This window comes from Peromyscus californicus, unplaced genomic scaffold, assembly GCF_007827085.1.
Source record: "Peromyscus californicus insignis strain IS unplaced genomic scaffold, ASM782708v3 Scaffold_6__1_contigs__length_162567912, whole genome shotgun sequence".
Classification (NCBI taxonomy): Eukaryota; Metazoa; Chordata; class Mammalia; order Rodentia; family Cricetidae; genus Peromyscus; species Peromyscus californicus.
In genome coordinates, this window is record NW_026294584.1 from 59,813,836 (window position 1) to 59,840,615 (window position 26,780).

General features: G+C 44.9%; 3 non-coding genes across 3 annotated transcripts; all 3 read left to right on the top strand.

Moving 5' to 3' along the window:
- The first annotated feature begins 1,249 nt into the window (after positions 1-1,249).
- On the top strand, positions 1,250-1,321 carry Trnac-gca (transfer RNA cysteine (anticodon GCA)). The gene has a single exon. It is a non-coding gene; the product is annotated as a tRNA-Cys (tRNA).
- Positions 1,322-5,003: 3,682 nt separating this feature from the next.
- Positions 5,004-5,075, top strand: Trnac-gca (transfer RNA cysteine (anticodon GCA)). Its single transcript has one exon. It is a non-coding gene; the product is annotated as a tRNA-Cys (tRNA).
- A 19,140-nt stretch (positions 5,076-24,215) lies between these two features.
- On the top strand, positions 24,216-24,287 carry Trnac-gca (transfer RNA cysteine (anticodon GCA)). The gene has a single exon. It is a non-coding gene; the product is annotated as a tRNA-Cys (tRNA).
- Positions 24,288-26,780: the final 2,493 nt, after the last annotated feature.

Consider the following 26,780-nt stretch of genomic DNA (forward strand, 5'->3'; position numbering starts at 1 on the left):
TTCCCACTTGAACTTCTTGCCCTTCCAGAGTCCACTGCTCATTTGCTTCATCCTCAAAGGCTAAAGCCTGGCTCAGCTGCTGTACCAGGAGAGAGGGATCCTGCAGTGTTGCTGCTGACAGGGCAGGCTAGGGCACTGTGAGAGGCTCTGAGAGGCAGCCATTCTGTCTTCAGGGAAGGAGAAGGGTGTCGGGTGGATTGTAGGAGCCAGATGGGTGGAGTACACTGGGAGAACACGGCCCACAGAGCCATCTAAGCAGGGTTTATGGGGCTCAAAGAGTCTGAAGCCGCATCCTGGAATCTGCATGGAACTGTGCTAGGTCCTGTGCAGACATGATGTGGTGTTTAGTTGGGGTTTTGTGGGACTCCTAACAGTGGGAGTGCAGGTGTCTCTGACTCTTTCCCATGCTCTTGGGACCCTTTTCCTCCTATTGCGGAATTTATCCAGCCTTGATATGATGGTTTTTGCCTAGTCTCATTGAATCTTGCTATGCTGTGTTCAGTTGATATCACTGCTCATTTCTGAAGGGAAATTTAGGAGAAGTGGTTCTCGGGGAGAGGGAAAGTGGGGGTCAATTACCAGAAGCAGTGGAGGGTCGGTAGGATGAGATTGGGATGTATTATATGAGAAAAGAATAAATAAAGATTAAAAGAAAAATAATATAGACCTGGAAAGCTTCAGAGCTGAGGAAGGCATCTCACCAGTCAGGTCTGGCTGCTTCTGGAAAGTAGGTCTGACAGGATCTGTAATTTAACTTTATAGTGAAATTTATTAACTGGGTACACTGGTACCAGTGGGGGTGTAGCTCAGGGATGGAATTACACCCAGTAGTGTATGAGAATTGTCTGTAGAGCTTGCTGAGACACATCAGATCCTGGGTCCCTCCAGAGAGTCTGACCAAGAAGTTCTCAGTGGACAGAGAACTTTCCTTTTTCCCACTCCCACTCTCACTCACCTCCAAAGGTCAGCTAAGCAGCCAGTGTATTTGCATATGTCTCCTTTCGTTGAGTTGAAGAAGTCTGCAGAAGCAGGCCTCCTGAATTTAATGCTCCTGCCTCAGCTAGGATCTAAGGCAGGAGGATGCTAGTCATTCATGAGGACATGGCAGTCATGTGCAGAGGCAGCTCAGGGCTGGTTCTCATAGGAGGAAGCAGATGATGGCAGAGCACTGACATGTGTACCTGTGATGTTAACATCCAGGGAGTGGCCATGCAGGTTCTGAGTGCCTGTGAGACTTTAATAAGCAGGTGGGGGTATAGCTCAGGGGTAGAGCATTTGACTGCAGATCAAGAGGTCCCTGGTTCAAATCCAGGTGCCCCCTTTCCATGTTTGTTTTTAAAATACTAACTGACCACAATTACAGAACAGAACCACTTTTCTCTTGTCTCATATGGCTTGGGATTCACCCAGTGAGAGCAGAGCTCTGCCATCTCCTGCCAGATTCCTCACCAGCATATGACTGTGACAGCTGGCTCTGTGTGTCCATTGGCTCTCCAGTCTTCAAGGTGATCAAGTTTTCAGCATTTTTAAGAACAAATAGTGACTTCTCTAAACCTAGAAAAGCAGTGTTTTATTATAAACAACCATCAGTTCTTCTCAGTCAGAGTATGGAGGTCAACACACTGATGCAGTGGGCAGCAGGCAAAGGACCCTAACGAAAATGGAGTAGGGGAAACTGGACTGGTATTCTACAATAGTTGGAGACATCCTATTGGTTCATCAGAGCTGGGGATGCGGGATCCCAGGCTGTCAGATGTGATGCATCAGAGACATAGATCATATGGGTTCCATAGAGCACAGGGGTAATGGGCTGTTCGTGGGTCTGGTTTGCATCCAGCGGTGGTTCATGATTGGCATTTGTTCTAAAGGCTTAGCATCTGTGCTCTGGCAGTCACGTGTCCGTGTTTTAAGTGTTACTCCTTGTAATAAACTTCCCACCAAAGATCCCAACTTCCTTGGCAGCTGTTGGCACAGCTCAGTGTGAAGGGCCAAGCAGAGCCTGACCATGCTGGATCTCCGGTGAATACCATGGACAGCTCCTCTGTCTGCTGTTTTCCTGAAGACACAGAGGAAATTTGCAGCCTCCTCATACACACTGTGTTGATGGCCTCAGCTCTTTCTGCAGCGAGACTAGGATTCCACAAGGCCAAACACAGAATCAAATCAGCACAGTGCTGGGTCACAGTGTCTCTGTCTCTCCTGTGAATTACCACATCAGTGACAAACTCCAGTGGAGTTTTGGAGGATGTTGATCTCCCCAAACTTGAAAGACAAGTCCTTGTCTCACATGAGCCTTTATTAGGATATTTTTCTTTCTGTAACAAGTGACAGTGCTTAGGAAGATCCAGTGCTGAATCAGGGATCTTCTGGAGCATTCATGTGAAACCCTGGGATGTGTTGATGGTTAGTAATCACCAAATACCAACTGCATGCTTCTATTTCTAACAACATGAAAACATTTATCTAGAAATAGTTAGGTCATTTGGACACACACACACACACACACACACACACACACACACACAGACATTCTAGAAGACTGGATACTAAGGTTGTGCTGACTCACAGTGAGTTGAGCAGTGGTAATCTCTGTGTTTTGTGCTTATGTATTTGTAGGAATTCACCAATGAGGCTTCTGAGCTTGGTTTTGTTGTAATGGTTTTATTCCTTTGAGAAAGTCTTGTTCTATGGATGAAATATACACTGGAAGTATATTTACTAGATAAATTTGAATAAATATTTTCCCAAGAAAAAGCATTTTGTGATTGCCCTGATCATCTTATGCCAATCACAAAAGTTGTGCTATAGCCTCCCTGGTACCCTCCCCAGTTTTGTCTCCATAGACTACATCTTTTGGCTGTGGTCCTTTCTTACATCCTTAGCATCTGTGTGGTCTTTTAGTCAGAGGAAGGGGCCACATGGTAGAGATACCTGACCCCAGTCAGTGTAGTACTAGGGCTGAGCTCTGGGTCTCTGTACCTGGCCTCTGCTGATGCCGAGCTACTGGTTTGGGGCAAGCATGGGGCTAAAAATCTCTGTGATTTTGAGATTTTCTTCCAAATAAAGGATCATAAAATGATAAGGCAGGAGAGCAGAGGGTGAAAGATCCAGATATGATTCTCAATACAAGCTGAGGGCCAGAGTGAGGAGTGTAGACTTTCTTTTGTACTGCCAGCTCCCAAATCATGACACAGAGACCACAAATTTCCTACAAATTAGCTATGAATGCTCACCTAGTTCTTATAGCTTATTTTAACCTGTTTTTCTCCATTTACGTCTTACTTCTGGGCTTTTTACTTTTCTTTCATTCTGTATGTCCTACTTTCCTGCTTACTCTGTGTCTGTCTGGCTGAAGGCTTCCTGGCTGTCTGGCTTGGGGCATCTCCCTCTTCATCATTCTCTCCTCTTGTTGTCTCCTCCTCCTATTTATTCTCTTTGCCCACCAGCCCCGCCTATCCCTCCTCTGCCTAACTATTGGCCATTCTGCTTTTTATTAGACTAATCAGGTGTCTTAGGAAGGCAAGGTAAAACAGCAACACATCTTTGCCTAGTTAAACAAATGCATCATAAACAAATGCAGCATAAACAAATGCAATATTCCTTTACATAGTTAAAGTAATATTCTGCAATGCAAACAAATGTAACATATCTGTGCACAGTTAAAGTAACAGTCCACAACAGTGGGAAGAGAACATCGAGGGTGGGTGTGGAGGACCAGCCCCCACACTTATTTACCCCAGGAATTCTTGAGGAGTGAGGGATAAGAGACTTAGTTAGAAATAGAGAGTAAAGAAACAGAAAGAAAACAGAGGATAGACTCAGGTGAGCCTGGATCCTTATCCACCGGCCCAGAACTTTATTCCAAAGGTCTGTTTATAACAATGCCAAGGGGTGGAGCAAAAGACCTCCCCTTTGCTAGTTACAGTCACCTGGTACCCAGGCCCGGGGTCCAATCAACCTCCCATGCAGTCCTGCTGGGTACAGTCCCTAGGAAACCTAGTGGGCTCCGACAGGAGGGCAACTTGGAGGCAAAACCACAGGAAGGAAAAAAAACAGGACTCCAGCCCTGCAAGTGATTCTCCACCTGAGGCCACACACTGCTGAACAGCAAAGGCTGCAGTGTGCTGGGCATGCAGGGATTCTGGGTGTCCTGAGGTAGGTCTATGGGGAAGGACATGGTAATTCAAGCCTGATAGAGTTGTTTGAAGGAGGTGGTTCAGGTCCTTTAGGGCATTGGAGATGAGAAGTCACCATGTATAGTACATCCCCAGGTGAGTCAGTTCAGGTGGCCTTTGCTAATGAGGGAGTCTACACAGGTACACATGCAAGACTCAGGGACTTCTTCTCAGTGAAGCCCTGCTCCAAGACTCTGTCACCTGCTGATCATATGGTAGCAACCACCGTCCTGTGTCATGTTTCAGTGACCATGGTCTCTAGAGGTCATTTGTCATATCTGTGGACTCTGGTTTGACTTGGTTATTAAGCAGGAGTGTTTTATTTGTCCTTAATTTAACTATTGTCTTTTTATTTCACATCTACAGCATGGAAAGGCAGAGGGAAAAAAGGATAACACCAAATAGTGTGTCAGTCAGAATTGTCCATAGAGCTTGCTAGAGACACATCAGACCCTGGGTCCCTCCAGAGAGTCTGACCAAGAAGTTCTCAGTGGACAGAGAACTTTCCTTTTTCCCACTCCCACTCTCACTCACCTCCAAAGGTCAGCTAAGCAGCCAGTGTATTTGCATATGGCTCCTTTCGTTGAGTTGAAGAAGTCTGCAGAAGCAGGCCTCCTGAATTTAATGCTCCTGCCTCAGTTAGGATCTAAGGCAGGAGGATGCTAGTCATTCATGAGGACATGGCAGTCATGTGCAGAGGCAGCTCAGGGCTGGTTCTCATAGGAGGAAGCAGATGATGGCAGAGCACTGACATGTGTACCTGTGATGTTAACATCCAGGGAGTGGCCATGCAGGTTCTGAGTGCCTGTGAGACTTTAATAAGCAGGTGGGGGTATAGCTCAGGGGTAGAGCATTTGACTGCAGATCAAGAGGTCCCTGGTTCAAATCCAGGTGCCCCCTTCCTAGGATTTCTTTTAGATGCCAAATCATCAAATATCTTGTGTGGTCCAAGAAGAACCAAATAAAACCCCCGTTACCTACATTTCCCTTGTCCTGATGTTGTCACATTATGACTGATATTTGTTCACCTCTGTGCTGGATTCTACTCAGGCTCCATCTGTGTGCTGCTCTCTGGTCCATCCAGGTCACAGTTACCTACCACACCCTCTAAGGCTGTGACTAGGTAGATCACTCACTCACTGCAGGAAATTGAGGTTAGAGGAGGCTTGGTGTAGAATCAGCTTCTAGCGGTCCTTGCCTTTATCTGCTCAGGAATCTCCACCTAGAGCCCCCAGACAGGGTGATTCTTGCTTCTGGTTCCCCTGCCCTGTACTTCTTCTCCTGCCACCTCTGTGGAAATATTTCACCTATTATTTGTCTCCCATTTAGAATAAAATTCTTTTGAAATAAAAGGACAATGTCTTAAATGCCTGTTTGTACCCAACATTGATGACAGGGTCCAGAAACTAGCAAGCTACTTAAGTGTTTACTGAATGAATAAGTCAAGGAATGTAATGAGTATCTTTCTGAGGACTTAGATCATGGAGAAGGCTCTCCCTGAGCTTCATGTGATGGTTATCAATGACCTAGGACCAGAAGGTCTTATCCTATCTCTTTGTGTGAACTTATGGAAAAAGCCATGCCAGGCATCTTCTCCAGATCAAAGTTGGTGCCTTTACTGTGTGTGTGTGTGTGTGTGTGTGTGTGTGTGTGTGTGTGTGTGTGTGTTTGTGTGTTGGTCTAGTCAAAGCTGGAAAGTAGAAGAGGGATGGGAGGCATCAATGTAGAAATCTTGTCAATTTCTGGATCATTAACAGCAGATCATGAACATGTAAATATCTTGGGTGTGGAAGCAAGGTTGAAGAGGTACTAATGAGGAGTTAGCTACACCCAGCCACATTGGGGTTATAGCTCAGGGTAGAGCTGTTTTGACTACAGATCAAGACATTCCTGGTTCAACTCTAAGTGCTCCAATACATATCTAGTTTTGACCTTTTACATAGATGCCTACTGCCAGAGGCCATAAGAATATACAGCAGATCACAGCTAATACTCAACAGGTCAACCCACCAGATGAATAATTCTCTGATGGGAAGCCCTACTAAGCAAGGACCATGGGGTCATAGACTGTGAATACTGTTTGCTTCTGTCTGCAATTTTCTCATGTGCTACTACATGCAGCCTGGATTGATAGTGTGCTTTCTCCATGAATATACTGGGCACACTTTTCTGTGGATTGACAGGAAGATTCTTCTTCTTCTTCTTCTTCTTCTTCTTCTTCTTCTTCTTCTTCTTCTTCTTCTTCCTCTTCTTCCTCTTCCTCTTCCTCTTCCTCTTCCTCTTCCTCTTCTTCTTCCTCCTCCTCCTCCTCCTGCTTTTCTTTTTGGTTTTTGAGACAGGGTTTCTCTGTGTAGTTTAGGTAACTGTCCTCAATCTCACTCTGTAGACTAGGCTGGCCTCGAAATCATAGAGATCCATCTGGCTCTGCCTCCCGAGTGCTGTGATTAAAGGCATGTGTCACCACCACTTGGTGATAATTTCTTCTTATACTGCATAATTTTGATGAATAAAATATACTTTCATAGCCAGGACTTTGTTTCATGGCTTGTGGACAATTACATATAATTAGCTGATTTAAAACCTCAGAGCATATTCAAAGTAGACTAGTTGCCCCTCCAAATGAATCTCACAAGGACAGATTCCCAGCTGTCTGATTGTTGAACCAAGGTCAGGCATAAAACAACTTTGGTGCCAGTTCCCCACTTGCTAAATTCTGGCTGATAACATTAAAGACATAGCTCCCTACACAAATTCCTACACATAACTCCCTACACAAAGCAACTAACTTTCTGCACGAACTCCTAATCTCAGTTTTATGATACAAGACTCAAGGTTCAGCCAACTAACTGTTTATGTTTAGGTCCTGGGATGCTTTTAAGGTCACTGTTCCTTCATACCCTCACTTTACAGCCTGCACACAAGGGAGCCTGGCTGACAGTCTATTGTTGCCATGGTTACTACTCACAGCCATGCAGGCTGCCAGACAGCATAACAATCCAAGTCTGAGGAAAAACTGACACGTTTAAATAATAGCTTAGAATGTTTATCACACTTAGAAATATAGGATACAATGCACAATTTCTCTGTTTTCTAGGTTCCCCAGTAGTTTAACTTTTTAACCCCCTTTATGGGCTATCTCCTTAGCAAGACAGTGAAATAGCTGGATTTTCCTTCACAGCCACAGTTGGCCCAGTAATCAGAAAGCTGACAGGTTTATTTCTTATATGTTATCAGAACAGTGTTGCTTCTTATCATTTACTCCTGAAATGCAATGTGACCCTCAGATATAATTCTTATAATGTCTAAAGCTTTCTGTTGGGAATATATAACTGTAAAGACAAAGAAGAAGAGATTTCAAGATGAAGTAACGAAGTTACCATCAGAACACGTGTGTTTTTTCCCCCTACCCCTCAGATAGAAAGCTTTAGTTCTTGCTACATTCATGGATTTTTCTGCAAATCCTGGATGTGGTCTTGGTGCTGGTTCTCAAAGATAGCCTACCTTTAATTTCTCCTTCTTAATAGACACTGATATTAAAATATTTTTTCCTTGAACCAGCAAATTCTAAGGATTTATGATTGTGATTCTTTACCACCAAATAAATTAGAATCACTTGAAGAGTCTACAGAAGGTCCCCTTCCCCGGCCTTCCCCCAGAACAGTTAAATCACAGCATCCAGGGTGGGGTGTAGGCATCATCCAGTGGCTTCCAGACCACAAGGGAAGTGAGGACCAGTCTTCCAGAGCTTCCTGGGAGCCTCCACAGGACAGGCTGCACCACTCCACCTCTGTCTGCCCAGCACCGGTGCTCTGGACCTTCGCTCATGTCTCCAGCATCTGTGTGTGCAACAGTGACGAGCAGCGAGCAGCAGCATCTTCCAGGGGCAGTTGCTTCTTAGCACTCCCTAGTTAGAGAATTCTCCCCTTATATCAGGATGGGATAGGCCTGGCCTCTCATCCCAGGTAGAAGGTTCTTTGGGATAGTGAGAGAGGCCTTGTAGGTCCAAGGGAATTTGCAGAGGGTTAAATAGCAACTTGGTGATGGGTAAGTCAAGTTCTGTGCTGTTTGTACACAAGTCAAAGGCAATTCTGGGTCTTATTTAAGCTTTGAAAGAAAAACTCTGCAGAAGGGATTGAAGAATTATATTGGCCATCTTGAAACTAAAAAAGTAAAGGATTTTTATGTTTTGGGGAACAAATGGCTTTTTGATAGAAAAATCTCAGAATCCATTGTGGATCCAGATAGAATATAGTTCAGAAGCACACTCCTAGTTGTAACCATCCCTCACATGAATCGTCTTTTATGGCCTTTTAAAAGAACCATCTTGAGCACCTTCCTTGCTTCTTTGGATTTGTATAAATATTAGAAATCTGTAACACACATGTCAAACATGGGTGCTTATAATACAGCTATTTGGTGGCAAGGGCATCCTGATCTCCACACCGAATGGCAGAGAAATCGCCATTTGGGACAGAGCCTGGTCACTTCTCATCCCCCTGGAGGCTTTGTTTACAGTAAGCAGCTCTTGGTTTCACTAAATTGTGCATGCTCTGTGTCCTGTGGCTTCTCTCACCAGAAGAGCACAGGACCTGACACCACAGAACCTTGGTCTTCAGTGACGCCTCTCCTTTCCATAAAGCTGGTGCCTTGCTAATACAAGCATTTACTTAGGGTTTCTGTCCTGCAGGGATGTGACTCTTACTTTTCCAGTTTCAGAGCATTGTCTGCACTAGTGGCTTTCTAGTCTCATGCTGCCCTTTCTGATGCTAAAAAGATGTGTCAGGTTTTTGTTTTTGTTTTTGCTTTTTTTCAAGACAGGGTTTCTCTGTGTAGCTTTGGTGCCTGTCCTGGATCTCACTCTGTAGACCAGGCTGGCCTCAAACTCACAGAGATCCACCTGCCTCTGCCTCCCAAGTGCTGGGATTAAGGGTGTGCACCACCGCCTGGCTTGATGTGTCATTTTTTTTTCAAATCTGAGGGTCCTCCCCACTCCTGTCAGCCCTCTAGCTGCTCTACAGATGATTTCCAGCCCACGTGCCTTTCTCTTGAATCCCTGCTTTTATACCTCATTGTATACATGACACCTAGCTTTCCCAGAGGCCACCTCTTCCCTCAGACTCAAGCAGAGAAGGTGCCTCCTCTTCTTGCTCCTACGCATCCACGGTCCCTCGAGGATCCAGATCTGGCTCCTCTGCTAGCCCTCAGCACCTCTCCTCCTTCAAGGTTGTCTCTGTCTCTGTGCACCACACCCTCCCCATCCTCACTGATGCCCTTGCCCATATCTGGAACTCATATTAAAGTTTGTGGACAATTTTATGGTCAGGTCTCAAGTCACATTTTCCTCACTTGCTCTGCTTTATCCTCAGCAATGTCAAGACCTAATGTTAAGGCTTCACTGGGTTTTGTGAACTGGGATAACAGACAGAGGCTCTCCAAAGACAGATGGTCTTTACTTGAGAATTGTAATGAGAATGTGTGTGCCAGAATGAACCATGAGAAGACTAGAAGAGGTTGGGGAAGTTTTAAAAAATTACTTCTTCTACTTTTTTAGATTTTAGTATATTTATATAGTATATATAGTATATTTATTTACACTATACTTATGGAGCATCTATAATATATAAAACATACTATGTAATTATATGTACTGTATGCTATATAATTATATAGCATTTATATACTATATAAAATATAAGAAATTTATATAAGATACAAAAATAAAAATATAAAATAATACATAGTATGCATATCTATATACTATATATATAAATTGGAGGGAGGAAAGGGAAGGGGTAAAAGATATAATTGTACTATATAATTATATATTATAATTTATATACTATACATTTACTATATAGCTATATAGTATATATACCACATAATATATACAGCTGGGCTGCAGTAATTGGACTTTTATGTGCAAGAAAAGGAAGCTTCTGGTTTGTCTGCTTGTTTGTGCCTTTGGTTGGTTGGTTCCTGGTTATTTTGAGAGTTCAGAATTTGCAGCCAAGTTTAACCCTAACGTATCACCTGCATTAGTTACTTTTCTCACTGCTGTGACAAAGCACCGTTAAAAACAAATTAACAAGGAAGGGCTATTTTGGCTCACAGTTTGAGGGCACAGTCCATCAAGGCAGGAAGTCATAGGGTAGTGAGGTAACCAGTCACATGGCAACCACAGTCAGGAAGCAGAGAGTGGGGGGAGGGGAAGGGAGGCTAATTCTCAGTCCACTTTCTTCTTTTCATCCAGTCTGAGACCCCAGCCTGTGTGACAGCATGGCCTGTGAGATGGGGCACATTCCTTCATTTTTGTATCTTCTTGTTATGGAAATAGAAACCCCCATTTTCCCCTTGATTTCTCTCATGTACCCATGATCTCAGAGCTACATTGTGCTCCATTGACCCACTATGGACCTACCAATTAAGGCCTTTGTCTGTAGTCTTTCTTTTTCTTTAAAAAGTTAAATTATGCTTTTTGCCAAGATGGCACCAAAAGTGAAAAAGGCACTTCCTACCCTAGCAAAGCTGAGATTAAAGTAAAGGCCTTGGAAGCCAAGAACGCAGTGCTGAAAGGTGTCCACAGCCACAAAAGGGAGAAGAGGCCCACGTCACCCACCTCTGGCAGCCCTGTGGCTCTGGAGGCAGCACAAATACCCTCATAAGAATGTCCTCAGGAGAAACAAGCTTGACCACTATGCCATCATCAAGTTCCCCCGACCACTGATGTAGCAAGCTTTCTCATCAGACTTTCTTTTGGGACCACCAGCCACAAATAATGACACAGAGACTTATTAATTATGAAAGCGTGGCCTTCAGCTTAGGCTTGTTCTAACTAGTTCTTATAACTTAAATTAACCTGCTTCTATTAATCTATGTTTTGTCACATGCCTTTTTCTTTCTTCCTTTCTTTCTTTCTTTCTTTCTTTCTTTCTTTCTTTCTTTCTTTCTTTCTTTCTTTCTTTCTTTCTTTCTTTCTTTCTTTCTTTCCCCCGGAGCTGAGGACCGAACCCAGGGTCTTGTGCTTGCTAGGCAAGCACTCTACCACTGAGCTAAATCCCCAACCCAAGTTTTTTTTCTTTTTTTTTTTTTAAAACCTCTCCTCCATTCTGTATGTCCAACTTGGTCTGCGTCTACATGGCATTTCCATGCACCTAGAAATCCTGCCTATCCTCTCCTGTCTAGTTATTGGCTATTCAGCTCTTCATTAAACCAATCAGAAGGCACTTTGGTAAAGACACATCTTCACAGTTACAGAAAGATTATCTCACAACACACTGAGTCAGCCATGAAGAAGACTCAAGACAACACATTTGTGTTCACTGTGAATGCCAAGGTCAATAAGCACCAGACCAGATAGGCTGTGAAGGAACCATGACATTGATGTGGCCAAAGTCAACACCCTGATGAGTCCTAACAGAAAGAAGAAGACATGAGTTTGGCTACTTCCTTATTAGGATGCTCTGATAGTGTCAACAAAATTGGAGTCATTTACACTGAGTCCAGTTACCTAATTCCAGGTACACATTTTTTTAATCATAAAGATTTTGTAAATTACATTAATTTGTGTGTGTACTCATATCTGTGCCAAACAAAACACATGTGTGGAGATCAGAGGACAGTGTATGAGGCTATGGCTCTCGCAGTCTGTGACTGTCACTATCAAGCAGTCGTGTGGGTCCACCATATGGGTCCCTGGGATCAAACTTACATGCTCAGGCTTGATAGCAAGTGCCTCTATTCACTGAGCCATCTTGCCAGCCCTCCCTGTGGTCTTTCTACCATCTTCTCTATTCATTTCTAATGCCATAGATACACGACCCTACTGACTTTTTCCACCTTTGCTGTGGGATAGCCAGTCTTTGCTCAAGAGTATAGAGTAAGATAAAAGATTCAACCTCCACCTGACCTCAACTGGCTCAACTACAGATAACCAATGATGCCATTCCTTTTAAATTCACTCATTTCCCATAGTGCCAGCTTCATGGTTTAATTTTCTTCTTTAGTAAGTGTCATCTGTTCCCTTTGTTGTCTTTAGAAAACCTTGTTTCCTCTGTCACTGGTAAGACTGAGGCCATCTGATGGGAGCACCTCCACATCCTTATGCTGTTGTCTTTCCAGTCTTGCTTCTCAAGTCTAAGAGGAAGAGGTCTGTCTCCCCTGCCCCAGCTCATCCTGTGAATCTGCTCTGTCTCCCCTGCCCCAGCTCATCCTGTGAACCTGCTTTGTCTCTTCAGTTTCCCTGAGTTCCCACTAAAGCACTAACAATCTCCTTGGCATCCTCACACAGGGATACGACCCTACAGATTCTACTCAGCTTAAAAGACAGATACTATGGTCTCAAGTTTGCAGAAATTATGGTCAAGTATGTGAAATGGGATACAGGTGCATCCTGAGCACATGGCATGACTCACCTGTCAGGAGCAGAGAAAGCTTCTCAGGAGAGCACCATCGGCTGCCCATCACCTCTCTAACCTTCCATCATCTCGTTAGACCTTTTCTTGGTTTTGAGTCCATTCCTGAGGCCTGCCTCCATTGCCTTGAGGGCTCTCACGCTTTTCCTCATGTTCTTCCTAGTTCACTGCCCATTTTTCTGTCTCTTTTGCTTGTAACTTCTCAACATCCCAATTTGTGAATATCTAAGGGCCCAGGACTTAGTCCTTAGACCATTGCTCATTTCTGCTCATGCCTCCTCAGTGACCTCATTTTGTTCTGTGGATGTGATGGGCTTGTGACCCTCATATTTATGTCATTAGCCAGGACTTCCCTTGTGTAGCAGTTTCCTCCAAGACTGAAACATTCCACCTTTCAGGGAAGTTCCTTAAAACGGAAGGTAAATAACTCAAAACAGTGCTGAGACAACGAGAGGGAAATCAGTCTCTGGTGGACTGGCTTCTCAGAGCCATTGGGACACTTGGTTATCTCTGACTGAAGTCCACATCAATGTCTGGGAATAAAGGACCATAGAGGAGGGAAAGGGATGATTGAGGGAACTAGGAATAAGAAAAGCTGTGTTTAAACCCCAGTTCATTGGGCCAGATAGTATGTTCACAGAGGGATTAAAGAAAAGACTAATCTAGCAGGGACCTCAAGGCTGGTATGGAGCTTTAATGGAGGCCTTTGGTGGGGTAAGCTCTGTATAAAGAAAGGCTTTGGTGGACCAGCATGCAAAGTGTCTGTAAAGTTCAAGGGCAGCCTAGATGAGACCAGGGAAAGGCAAAGCAAAGGAAGAGATCTGTCTGGGTTCCTCAAGACAAATGTGGCAAGATTTAGCTGGAGTTACTAAGGGAAAAAAACTGATAGAAAGCTAAACTGTGTGCTAAGGAGCTTCTGGGTGGCTTTCAGCCGAAGGAGTGGTTCACAGAAGATAGAACAACACAGGTAAAGACACTCAAGCCTGACCCAGGAGCAGGCAGTTCCCCCGCCCCAGGTCAACGAGGGTACATTTCCTTCTGGTAAAGGTTATGCTAGGGGTGGAGACGGTTTGCTCAGCCAGGAACTCCCCCAATAGCCAGGTATGGTGAATGGGACGCAACAGCTACATTGCTAACCCAGAGCCTCTCAGACCCAGGGATCCAGCAGATGCAGCAGGGGAGAACAGGGTCCTCTTCCTCCTTGGTCCTGTGTAAGGCCGAGTAGACTAGGTCAGGCGCACTGAGTTCATCAGGCATGGAAAAATGGAGGGAGGCTCCATGGAAGGACTCCAGGATATGGAAACAATGGCTCAGAGAGAATGATTGGGGGTTATAGGGAGCTAATTAAGTTAGTGCCTTCTGTCCACGGGTTGTACCCAACCTTGATCTGTGAAGAAGTAATTGATACAAATGGATGGAACATTTCCATGCTGTATTAGACTTTGCTTAGGTATGACTTTAGTATCTTCCTAGTTGTCAACCTCTGAGGTCACCTGACACTGCTGAGAACACTTGGCAACAGACTTTCAGAGTGCTTCACAAGATTATCTTTGTAACCCCACTATCTGCTATGGGATGGTGGGTCAGGATGTTGCCTTGTCCTGCCTATCCTATGGAAAAGGTTTTGCTATATTGATGATATAATGTTAATTTCTGAGTCTTTTGTCTTTGCAGATTTGCAAAGTCATTGGAGAGACAACCAGGTACAATGGTTGTAACTACTGGGGCTGGGCTAAGTAAAAGGGAAAAAAATTCAAAAAGTATCCTACATTGGTGGAAAAAGACCCTCCCAGAGGCCATGCTGTTACTAAATGAAAACCCCAGTGCTATGCACCAACATGCCACACAGGATGTGCCTGCTTGCAAAATAGTGGTTCCACTATCATGGAAAAAAACCTATCAGTCTTCCAATTGGATTTAAGGCCTGTTCTACAAGGGGGAGTTTCACATCCAGTACTATAAGCCAGGACAAAAACCTGTGGCTGGAAAGATTATAGGTCCCCATGGGGAAGCAGCTTTTATCATCTTACTGGATGGCTGTGATGCATCTCAAACCTTCGTGGTTACACCCATAGATCGCTGTTGTCAGCCTCAATTCACAAGCACGGGTGAAGCTCCTGAGAACAAATGACTGCAGCTAGGACACAGATGAACATCGATAGCCACCGCCTCCAAGGCTCAGGGGTCTTTGGGGAAGACGGGTCAGAAGGAATCTAAGAGCTGTAGGAAGGGGTGGACTGCTGTGTAGCAGTTTCCTCTGATATTGAAATATTCCATCCTGCTCCTTAAGCAGAAGGTAAACAACTCAAAATAGCTTCAGGAAGTCCCTGAAACTGACCAGATTCACTGGGTCCCTCCCTCCCTGAGTAAGCAGTAAAGATGACTGAGGGTGTTTCTCAGACACACCCAGCTGGTCTGCCTGGAAGAGGCTTGACTCACGTGAGAGGACACTCTCCAACCTGCTGAGCTGCCTGCATATGTAGTGTGCTGCAGGCTCCCAGCCTTTTGTGAGATGTCACCACTGCTGGCTGCCTCTGAGTCATTTCTGCTCCTGTAAGTAATTCTCACCCATATTCCTGTAGATAATCCCAGTTAAACGCATTGGTTCACCAAATCGGACTTTGGTAACGTCCATGATTTGGTCTGTCATGGACTCCCTACCTGTGGTGAGTAGGTATGTGTGTGTTGTGTCTCTCCAGGAAAAGTCTCGTCACACAACACCCCTTTAACCTCCACCTTCATCTGGGCATCTCCGTTTGGTTTTAAATGACTAAGGTAATGCTATCCTTTCCTAATTTTATTTTGTGTCTGTCTGGTTTCTTTTTAGCCTTTCACCCGCCTCAGCCACATTCACCTTGGCAACACTTTTGAGACCGCCCATGACCTTTGTTCAAATGTATTATGGAAAATGCTGCTGAGCTTTACAAAGAAAGCAGACATTGGTAGGCTGCCCCCAGTCCCTCACTAACCCCCACTCAAACACGGATGGAATTGTGGATTTGTCTTTAAAAACACTGTGCCCCTCAACTTGGGCACCAAGAGGCTTTTCAGAGGCACCAGCTTTAACTGGCTTCGTCGCCACGGTTGTGAATAACTATCTTGCATGGATCATTTTCATCTGGCGGCCCCAGGGAGACTCTGCCACACCCAGTGGGACTCAGCCTCACTCCTGGCCTTCCCTGCCAGGGAGAGGTTGCAGGGGAGGCGACCTTGATGAACATTCTAGCGCCCCCCCCCCCCCCTTCACCAAGTCTGGAGAGGTCTGGAGTGACTGCCATGTTCCCGACACCGACACTCCTCAGAGGTCAGTCTGTACACTGAATTCGGGTCTGGTTCTGTTTGAGGAAGAAGAGCCCCATGGGGAACCTTATAACTAAAAGGGACAGGCCCAACAGGAACTCCTCTAACTAAAAGGAGCAGGCCCTTTTTCTGGGGATTGTCTTCTTCTGGATAAGGGGGGATAGGCCCAAGGGATCTTCCTTGAGATTATGGAAAACATGCCCAATCGGGGAGCCCTTTTATGGTCTGGAACACTTTGGGGAGAAGAATTCTGACAGTAAATTCTTCCCCAGTCCTCCCACGCTAAATTGGGACCCGGTATCCTGGTTCTGTGTCTCCCAAGAGATTTGGCTTCGGTTTTGCTTGAATAAATGGCCAGCTAACTGTATACATGAATGACTTGTGATGGGCAATTTGGCCGAGGAAGTTTTTTATTTCATTTCTTGATTTTGTTGGTGGTGTTTCTGTTTTGTTCCCTCTCCCCAAAGGAACTGGGCGGTACTTGCTCTGGTTGACTCGCTTAAAATTCTGCCAGTGTCTCTGAATTCTGTCACTAGGTGGCAACCTCTGTACGCTGTTGTTAGCTGTCTTTTTTTTTTTTTTTTTTTTTGGAGACAGAGTCTCTTGGCTGTTCTGGAATTCATTCTGTAGACTAGGCTGGCCTCAAACTTACAGATATCCACCTGCCTCCTGAGTGCTGAGATTAAAGGCGCGCGCCACTGCCGCCACTGCCCCGCTATTAACTACCTTTTTGCCTACCAAAAAAAAAGTCGTCTTTTACTCCTTTTATCTCCAGGCCAGGAAATTTCCAGTCCCTCCAGTGGTCCAGCCTGATCCTGGGTGCCCAGACAATGGAGGACCTGTGGAAGGTCCTGGACCACCCCTGCTGCATCAGCTGGACCCAGGCAAGGCTGCCGCTCTCCCCTCGCACTGAGGCCAGGGCGGCCAGAGGCGGTGGTGATTAGGTTCCTCAGGGATGGAGGGCAGGCTGCTTCGCTTTGCTGCTGGGATCCCTGTCACTGGCCTGTTTTTCCCTCCTGGGGCAGCGGCAAAGACATGAGGAAGGGCATCACCCTTTTCTGATCTATGATCCTTTCTCTCCTTCAGACCTATATAACTGGAAGACCCAGACCCCCCTTTTTCTGATGGGCCCCAAGCCCTAATAGACCTTCTGGACTCCATCCTCTACACCCACTACCTCCTATCAATGCCTTCTGACTCTTGACTTCAGAGAAAAGGGAACTATTGGGACAGAGGCAAAAAAAGGGGGGGAGCATTTTGGCTTCAAGCCACTGGTATGGACACTGAGACAATTTTCCTATCCAACTGCCCTGATTGGAACACCAATTCTAATGCAGTTTCCAGGCCCTAGACATTTTTCATTGGCACCTTATGACTGGAATTCAGGGTGCAGCTCAAAAACCCACGAATTTGTCTAGGACTAAAGAGGTTCTTTGGGGTTCAAAAGAGCATCTTAGGGCGTTTCTCAAACAATTTCAAAAAATTTTCAAAATGTATACCGCTTTTGATCCATGGGCTCCATTTAATGTTAGGACATTAAATTTAGCTTGTCCCTCAGTCAACCCTGGACACCCAAAAACAAAACTCCCAAAGCTAGAGGACTTTGCAGGGATAAATACCTCTGAGCTCATCAGAGTGGCCCCAGAAGTTCACAACAGCCCAGACACTAAAAGACAAAGACAAGCTGCCTTGTGATTAAGCCACACATGACACATGCCGGCTGCTTTCCAGTCTCCTCACTCCAAGCTTCCTACTGCTTACACTACTTATGTCCAAAAAAGAAAGGAAAAAGAAAAAAAAATCCCACAAAACAAAACCAAAAAATGGGGAAGTGGGGGATGGCCCCACCAGAAAGAGATCAATGTGCTGGTGTTTCAAGGAAAAGGACACTAGGAAAGGACATTCAAACCTCCAAACCCAGGAGAGCAATGGCCCTCTCCACTGAAGAAGAGAGGACATTGAATCAAAACGAAGAGGCCAGGATCCCACCCTCGTAGGCCTCCAAGAACTCTTTGTCATTGCATCAGTTGGAGGCCACCCAACTGGTGGCCAAGTTTTTGGTAGACAATGGTACAGAAGTTTCTCTTTTGAAAAACTCAATGGGGACAGTTAGCCACAAACAAGTGACTCACTCCTTCGTGGTGGTCCCAGATGGTCCTCTCCCCATTCTGGGCAGAGATTTCTTCAAAAGTTAGGCACAGTCATCACCTTACTCCTCAGGAAACTAAAATTTCCTTTGCACCTGCCTCCCAACTCAGCTTAACTGCCTCTCTGTCTGAAGAATGTCTTTTAGCTCTTCCAGACTCCACAGCAGAAACAAATCCAGACACAGGGACCCTGCTCCAGGACTTGAAACAACAGTTTCCTAGGGTATGGGCTGAGACACATCCTCCAGGTTTGACAGCACACCACCCACCAGTTGTGGTAAATCTCTTGGCTACATCCACACTCTTAAGGGTCTGGCAATATCCTATGAACCAAAAGTCTAGACTTCCCATATCAAGAGGCTGTTAGAAGCTAATGTCCTTACCCTATGCCAGTCAGCTTGGAATATGCCTTTCTTGCCTGCCCATAAACCAGGGAACTCAGACTATTGGCCAGCCCAGGATCTCTGGGAGATAAATAAAAGGACTGAAATCATTCATCCTATGATTCCAAATTCATACACGTTGCTCAGTCTCTTGTCAGACCTATATAGTCTATATAGTCCTATACCTTAAGGATGCTTTTTTTTTCATTTCCCTGGCTCCAGTGAGTCAGTCTGTGTTTGCCTTTGAATGGACTGATCCAATGGCCAACTCTCAGTGCTGACTGAAAGGAATCCTCTACTCCCCAAATCAAGAAGCAGACAGGAGAATTCTTGGGGGCGGTGGGATGTTACAGCTCTGGATGCCTAGGTTTGCTGAAATAGCCCGGTCCCTTTATTCTGTCACTTCGGGATGCCATCTGTTGCAATGGACTGAAACAGAGGAACAAGCTTTTGGGAATGAAAGCAGGCTCTAACCTGAGCACCAACTTTGAGCCTACTGGATGTCACTAAACCATTCCACCTTCTCATTCATGAGACTTAGGACACTGCAAAGGGCATTTTGACTCAGCTCCTGGGACCCTGGTGGAGGCCTGTAGCACTTCCATCTAAGCATCTAGACCTGGTGGCCTCTAGTTGGCCATCCTGCTTTTGAGCCACAGCTACTATACTAGTAAGGGAAGCTGACCAGCTCCTGGGCCAGAACCTGACTTTAACAGCTCCCCATGTCATGAAAACCCTCCTAAGAGGGGCAAATGGCTGGTGGATGTCAAATGCCCACTCAAAAGCAGAGTCTGTTGCTTGATCAGACCCATCTCACTGCTGCTCCTGTACAGAGTCTCAACCCTGCAACATTGATGCCCGATGATGACCTTGAGGTCCCCCTCCATGACTGTGAGGGCTTGCTGGACAATTCTTAGGCCTGTTGCCCAGACCTCCAGGACACTCCCCTACCTGAGACAGGTCTGTTTGTTTACTGATGGAAGCAGCCTCGTCATCAACGGAGTCAGGAAGGCTGGAGCAGCAACCTAATGGGCCACCATATGGACACAAGCCTTGCCACAGGACACAGCAGCCCAAGAGGCAAAGCTGATTGCTCTCACTCAAGCCCTAGGCTGGAAAAAGGACAACCAGGTAAACATACAGACAACAGGTATGCTTTTGCTATCCTTCATGTCCATGCCATGACTTATAATGAGAGAGGTCTATTGACTGAAAAAAAAAAAAACTGTTAAAAACAAAGAAAAAAATTCTTGCTCTCCTTCAAGTGGTTTGGCTCACGGAGGAGATGGCTGCTATCTATTGCAAGGGGCATCAAACAGCCAACACACCTGAAGCCCAATGAAACTGGAGGGCAGCCCAGGCAGTCCGGAAAGCCGCAGAAATGCCGTGGAGCCCCCTTCTGTCTTCCTCCCCAACCCATCTACTCCAGGAAAAGAGGACAAGGCCTGCTCCTAGGATGCAAAACAGGATCTGGCTAGATGGCAGATCTTGACAACCTCAAGAATTACCCTGCCTGAGGCCATTGGAAGCCTTTTGGTGCATCAGCTGCACCAGACTACCCATCTGGGAGCCACCAGACTGACTGAGTTATTATCTTCCAGGTACTAGGTTCTGTGTCTCCAAGAGATGGCCATCCAGGCTGCCTCTCAGCACCTCTCCTACATACAGGTCAACACAAAGCAAGGGACAATAGGAGTCCCTGCCATTTGTCTGAGAAGACTAGCCCCTGGTAAAAACAAAGTCAACTTCATGGAGGTAAAGCCTCCTTACATCAGGTATAAGTGTGTTAGTGTTTTAGACATCTTCTCAGGATGGGTAAAAGCCTTTGCTACCCAGAGAGAGACTGCTGTGGCAACAGTCAAGACTCTTCTTTGTGAAATTATCCCCAGCTTTCAGTTTCCACTGTCAGTTAGATCAGATAAGGACCTTCCTTACTTCGTCCATATCTCAGGTGGTCAGGAAGGCCTTGACGTAACCTGAAAGCTCCACTGTGCCTACCGACCTCAGAGCTCTGGACAGGTCAAATGCATGAACCAGACTACTAAGTCCACTCTCTCTAAATTAATTTTAAAAACTGCTAAAAATTGGCCCAATCTTTTACCCCTGGACTTTCTTAGAGCATGATGCACCCCTTACTAGACAAAATTCATTCTCCATGAGATTAGGTTTAAAAGGCTACCCCTTGCTGCCCATTTTAAGAGATCATATCATTAAAAAAAATAGCAATAAATTTATTTTAAAGTATCTCCCATTTCTCAAACAGGTCCAGACTACAGGCCACTCCAGGGTTTGAACACCCTTCTGGTTCTCTTCTTGGTGCCCTATCATTCATTCGAACCCAGGGACCAAGTATACATCAAAAAGCTAAAGCTGAAACAAAAATAAAAACAAAAAATGTGGCATCTGCCTGGAAAGTGCCTCACACTGCCATCCTGACAATGTTCAGTCATTGTTGATGGAATCAGCATACAGTCAAGGTTGATGGAATCACACCTGGATTCATCACTCCCATGCCAAGCCTGGTCCAGACCAGGACTGGAAATGAACTATCTCACATGGACCAGATCCACTCAGGCTAAGACTCTCTCACAAATAAAACTCCTGTTTGGTTAAATATCTGCCCCCTTTTCTGTCTCTTGTAGTACTAGTCTTACAGTTACTCCCAACTCAGAAGCTTATTTAGCTCCCACAGTGTGACAAGGCAAAGTTTCCTCCATCTTGTCTCAGCTGGAGCCATCTTTGGTTTAGCTTGAAACTGACCCCCCTCCCCTTTTCTACCTCTGCTGTGAAAAAAATCCCATGGGGTCTTAGGGTTTTATTGCTGTGAAGAGACACCATGACTATGGCAACTATTATAAAGGAAAACATTTAATTGGGGCTGGCTTACAGTTTCAGAGGTTTAGTCCATTATTGTCATGGCAGGAAACATGGTGGTGTGCAGGCAGACATGGTGCTGGAGAAGGAGCTGAGAGTTCTACATCTTGATCAGCAGGCAGCAGAAGGAGACTATGTACCACTCTGGGTGTAGCTTGAGCATATGTGACTTCAAAGCCTACCCTCATAGTAATTTCACACTTCTTCCAACAAAGCCACACCCACTCCAACACGGCCCCACCTCTTAACAGTGTCACTCTTGTAGGCCAATCATTCAAACACATGAGTCTATGGGGGGCATTTCTATTCAAACCAGCATAGGAAGGAAAGCACTCAACCACATTCTAGAAACTCTGGTCAAAATGCCTCAGGCTAACTGCATGTTTTTTACTTCTGTTAAACAGCTTGCTTGCTTTATTTCCCCCAGCAACTGCCAATCAGAACGTAGTTTTTCTGTGTTTTTTGCATTTTTAAAAGCTCCCTAAAATGCATTTGAGGCTGTTCTGTGAGAATTGTTTCTCTCTAGGCTTAATATATATAGACTCTCAGTTCAGACTTTAGATGTACTGAGTAGTCTTTAGGCCTCTGCCCTGCAACAACAGGAGCTTGGTTGTCTTGGTTATGGTTCTCTTGTGGTAAAGAGGAACGATGACCACACAACTCTTTTCTTTCTTTCTTTCTTTCTTTCTTTCTTTCTTTCTTTCTTTCTTTCTTTCTTTCTTTCTTTCTTTCTTCCTTCCTTCCTTCCTTCCTTCCTTCCTTCCTTCCTTCCTTCCTTCCTTCTTTTTTATTTTTGTTTTTTGAGACAGGATTTTTCTGTGTAGCCCTGGCTGTCCTAGAACTCACTCTGTAGACCAGGCTGGCTTTGAACTCAGAGATCCTCCTGCCCCTACCTTCCAAATGCTGGGATTAAAGACATGTGCTACCACGGTCCAGCAGGCCATGGCAACTCTTATAAAGGAAAACATTTAACTGAGTTGGTGGCTTACAGTTTCAGAGGTTTAGTCCATTAGCATCATGGCAGGGAGCATGGTGCCATGCAGGCAGACATGGTGCTGGAGAAGGAGCTGCTACATGTTGATATGCAGGCAGCAGGAAATAGACTGAGTGTCACAGTGAGTGAAGTTTGAACAAAGGAGACCTCAAAGTCCACCCCCACAGTGACACACTTCTTACTTCAACAAGGCCTCCTAATAGTGCCACATCTTTGGGGGCCATTTTCTTTCAAATCACATTGGTTTACCTGTACCACCGGTCACTCCCACAGTGTGACCTTAGAACAACTGTATAATACTCCAGTTTTATGTATTGTTGTACATGTACTTCCCCAAGTGCATGTTTATTCAGGACTAGAGGACCTCTTATTTTCCTTTGTGCTGCCCCACTGGACAACAGGAGAGCTGCCATTCTCCCTGTTCCAATGAAGTAAATTGCCTTTTAAAGTTCATCAAACAAAAATTGGCTCAGTTAAGCTAATGATCCTCAGGACTCAGTATTTACCCCTTAGCCAAATTCAAAGGTTTAAAGGTAACTAAAAAAAATGGGGGAATGAAATGACTAAGTTAATGCCATCCTGTCCTAACTTGACTTAGTGCCTGCCTGGTCACTTCTCAGCCTTCTACCCCCAATAGTCACATTCACCTTGGCAGTGCCTTGAGGGACTTTCCATAATCTTGGCCATGGTCTAGATGTATTATGTAGTATCTGGAAAATACCAGCAAGCTTTACAAAGAAAGCAGACGTTACTGGGCCACCCCAAATCCCTCATTAATTAACCCCTCTTCAAACATGATGTAATTGTGGATTTGTCTTTAAAAACACTGTACCACTCAGCTTGGGCACCAAGAGACTTTTCAGAGGCATGAGCCCACTCTTAGTCTGACTATTAATAAAAGGACTAAAAACTGTAATTGGCCTAGTCAGTGTGGTTGTCAGTTACTATCTCACGTGAGTCATTTCAGGTTATGTAACAGATGGCCCCTGTCACGATGTCCTGAAGTGGACTGATTGCTGGTACAGATGTTCTTCCAGCTACGCAGCCAAGACCCGGTGCTTCCCTTCATGGTTTTCTTTCTCTCACTCTTGCACCTGCGATGGTTTGAATGAGAATGGCCCCCATAGGCTCATAGATTTGAATACTTGGTCACCAGGGAGTGTCACTGTTTGAAAGGATTAGGAGGCATGGCCTTATTGGAGGAAATCTGTCACTGGTGGTGGGCTTTGAGGTTTCAAAAAGCCCATCCAAGCCAAGAATTCTCTTTCTGAGGATCTGGATGTAGAACTCTCAGTTACCTCTCCAGCACCATGTCTGCCTGCATACCACCATGCTTTCTACCATGATGACAATGGACTAAACCTCTGAACCTGCAAGCAAGCCTCAATTCAATGTTTTCCTTTCTAAGAGTTGCCATGGTCATATGTCTCTTCATAGTAATAAAACACTGACTAAGACAGCATCCAGATCACTATCAACTCCTGTTCATGCTACTTCAAAATATATCTAGTTTCTGACCACTTCTCCTTACCTCTACCATTGTGATGCTAGATGGATTCCCAACTATCTCTTTCCCGGATCACTGTAGCTAGGTTAGATCAGGGTAGAAAAGACAGGGGTATGACCCATGCAGGATGGGGAGTTGGAAGGCAGGTGCAGCAAGGCTGCAAAAGTTGCCTCAGCCTCCTACAGGGCTGCTTTTTGCCTGCTGACAGTTCAAGTACAACCAGATGTCCTAACTGGATGGATGGCTGCATCCGGGAAGCAAGAGTGATGCCAGAGGGGTGAAGCTGAAAATGAACATGACAGAGGAATGAATGGAGGAAAGACAAGCAGAGCTTGGGGTAAGATGAATCCAGGGCCCACAGAACTGCCCTGTTAATAGTATTCCATTCAGGTAAAGGCTATAAATTATAGTGTCTATCAGGCCAGGGGGCATAGCTCAGGGGTAGAGCATTTGACTGCAGATCAAGAGGTCCCTGGTTCAAATCCAGGTGCCCCCTATGGGTGTCTTTTTGTTGTTGTTGTTGTTTTGCTTTCTTGATTCAGGTATATCCTCATTATCTTCAGCCATCCTTAATCCCCATTTGTCAACCTGTCCCTTCTCTGCCAGACTCTTGCCCTCTCTTTGGAAATACTTTGAGCTTTGTGCTTCTTCTCCAGTACTGAGACACTCTTCCTGTCCTCTCCTTCAAGCTTTGCCGATTGTAGCAATCATAGACAACCTGAAGACGAAACCTAGTCATTAAGTACATGAAATTTAATAGGAAGAACGATGATGTTAAGAAAGTTGAGAATAAAGCTGCAAAGAAAACGGTACTGGGTTCTGCAGGCAAGGGGCCCACGCAAGTTCAGAGCTGGAAGGGACTCCCCTCTGATGCAAAGGCTCAGCTCACTTTGGGGAAAGGGTTTTTGTTTACGTTTTATTATTATTATTTTTAGGTTAACATACAAAGTAATGGGATTCATTATGGCATCTATATTCATGGATAATTATACTTTGTTCTCATCCCCACACCCTACTGCCTTCCACTGTGTTCCCTTTCTTCCCCCAGCTTAGTTGTACCTCCTGGTTTCTTATCACATGTCCCTTTACCCTCTTCATTTCTCCCCACTTAGGATGGCTTCCTCACTTCTCATGATCCCTTTTCTGTAGTGGGTAGCCATTCCAGCTTTGATCTGGAAGTTCCAACCCCCATTGAGACTTCGGCAACTGTCACGCCTATAAGGAGGTGTCACGCCAAGGGAGGTGCCTGGAGACCTGAGATCTGGATGGGCAGCGCACTCACTCGGTTCTGGGACCTTGGACGGTGAAGGTGGGCCAAGCAGAGCTCCAGAGAACACCGCTGGACTGCAATACACCTTCCCCAGACCCCGCGACCTACCTATCCCTTAACTTGTAAGTTACGCCATTAAATAAATCTCCTTTTAGCTACGTGGAGTGGCCTTAATAATTTCACCAATATCTGGTGCTCACGTGGGGCAAATTCCAAAGGCCTGGGTGGCTCCCATCCTCAGCCTCCTCCCCGGCTAGCGGGAACCTAAACCCGCCTGCAAAGTTCCATATAACCAGGGAACGCCTACAGGGTTCCATTCTCGAAAAAGGGAGCAGCTAGTCTGGTCTCAATTCCCTAGCTTAGCCCCGAGACCAGCGACAGAGGCACACCCCGGCTTCCTGAGTGCCGGCTCCGGCTCCCGCCATCTTGACTCCAGCGAGCTTCAGTCAGCCAAGATCACCAGCAGGCCCTGCTTTGGAGCTGTACCAATGCCACCTGCTGGCTGAAAAGTGCTACTACACCCTTGAAAACCACGAAAGGTAAGCATATTGTTTCAAGTAAAAGTACTTGATAATTTTACACCTTAAAATTGACTAACAAATTTTGAGTAATTCTTGTAATATGGCTGACAACATTACCTCACAAGAATTTGAAAACCTTTTTGCCTGTATGATGAATGACATCTTCCTGGAAATATACGACCTTCCTAAGTCATATCTGGCCTGTACCATTTTGGCATTCATTGTAATAATTCACACAGTGTTCAAACACTGGTTTAATAACAAGAACAAAGATGAGTCATTATTGGGACTGATACAGGATTTAAAAAATAGCAATGAAGACTTACAGAAAAAGATTCTTTCTCTGGAATCTGCTAACCAGGATTTATAGGCTTTAAAAGATAGCAATGAAACATTACAGAAAAAGATTCTCTCTCTGGAATCTGTTAGCCAGGATTTACAGGCTTTCAAAGATAGCAATGAAGGCATTCAGAAAAAGATTCTCTCTCTGGAATCTGCTTTAAAAGAGAGCAATGAAGGCTTACAGAAAAAGATTCTTTCTCTGTAATCTGCTTTAAGAGATAGCAATGAAAGCGTACAGAAAAAGATTCTCTCTCTGGAATCTGCTTTAAGAGATAGCAATGAAAGCATACAGAAAAAGATTCTTTATCTGGAATCTGCTTTAAGAGATAGCAATAAAAGTGTACAGAAAAAGATTCTTTCACTGGAATCTGCTGATCAGGATTTACAAAACAGGCTTGTACCAAAAATTGATCTTATTGATAATAAATGTGAATATTTAATGGACAGAACACTAACTCTCCAGACACTATATAAGGAAGAAAGATTATCATTAATTGATAAGATAAGGTCCATGGAATCATGTGTTTCTGAGGAACATAAAAACTTCTATGATTCCATGAGAAATCTGGAGTCCCTTGCCAGAGAGGAGGTTCACTCCCTAGAACAGAACGTAGGTGCTCGTTTGCAAGCCTTAGAAGAAACTCTCAGTAAACATGACAAGGGACCTAATAAGCAGAAGGGCAAGACCATAGAGGTTGTAACATCTCCAAATGGCTCTCACACAATGTCTTATCTGTTATCATCCATGAGAAGCCAGCAGATGACACACACCCTGAGCCATATAATGCATATACATTACAACCAATTTCAACAAGGGACTTTAAAAATATAAAGGAAGAAGTAGTTACCTATGGGA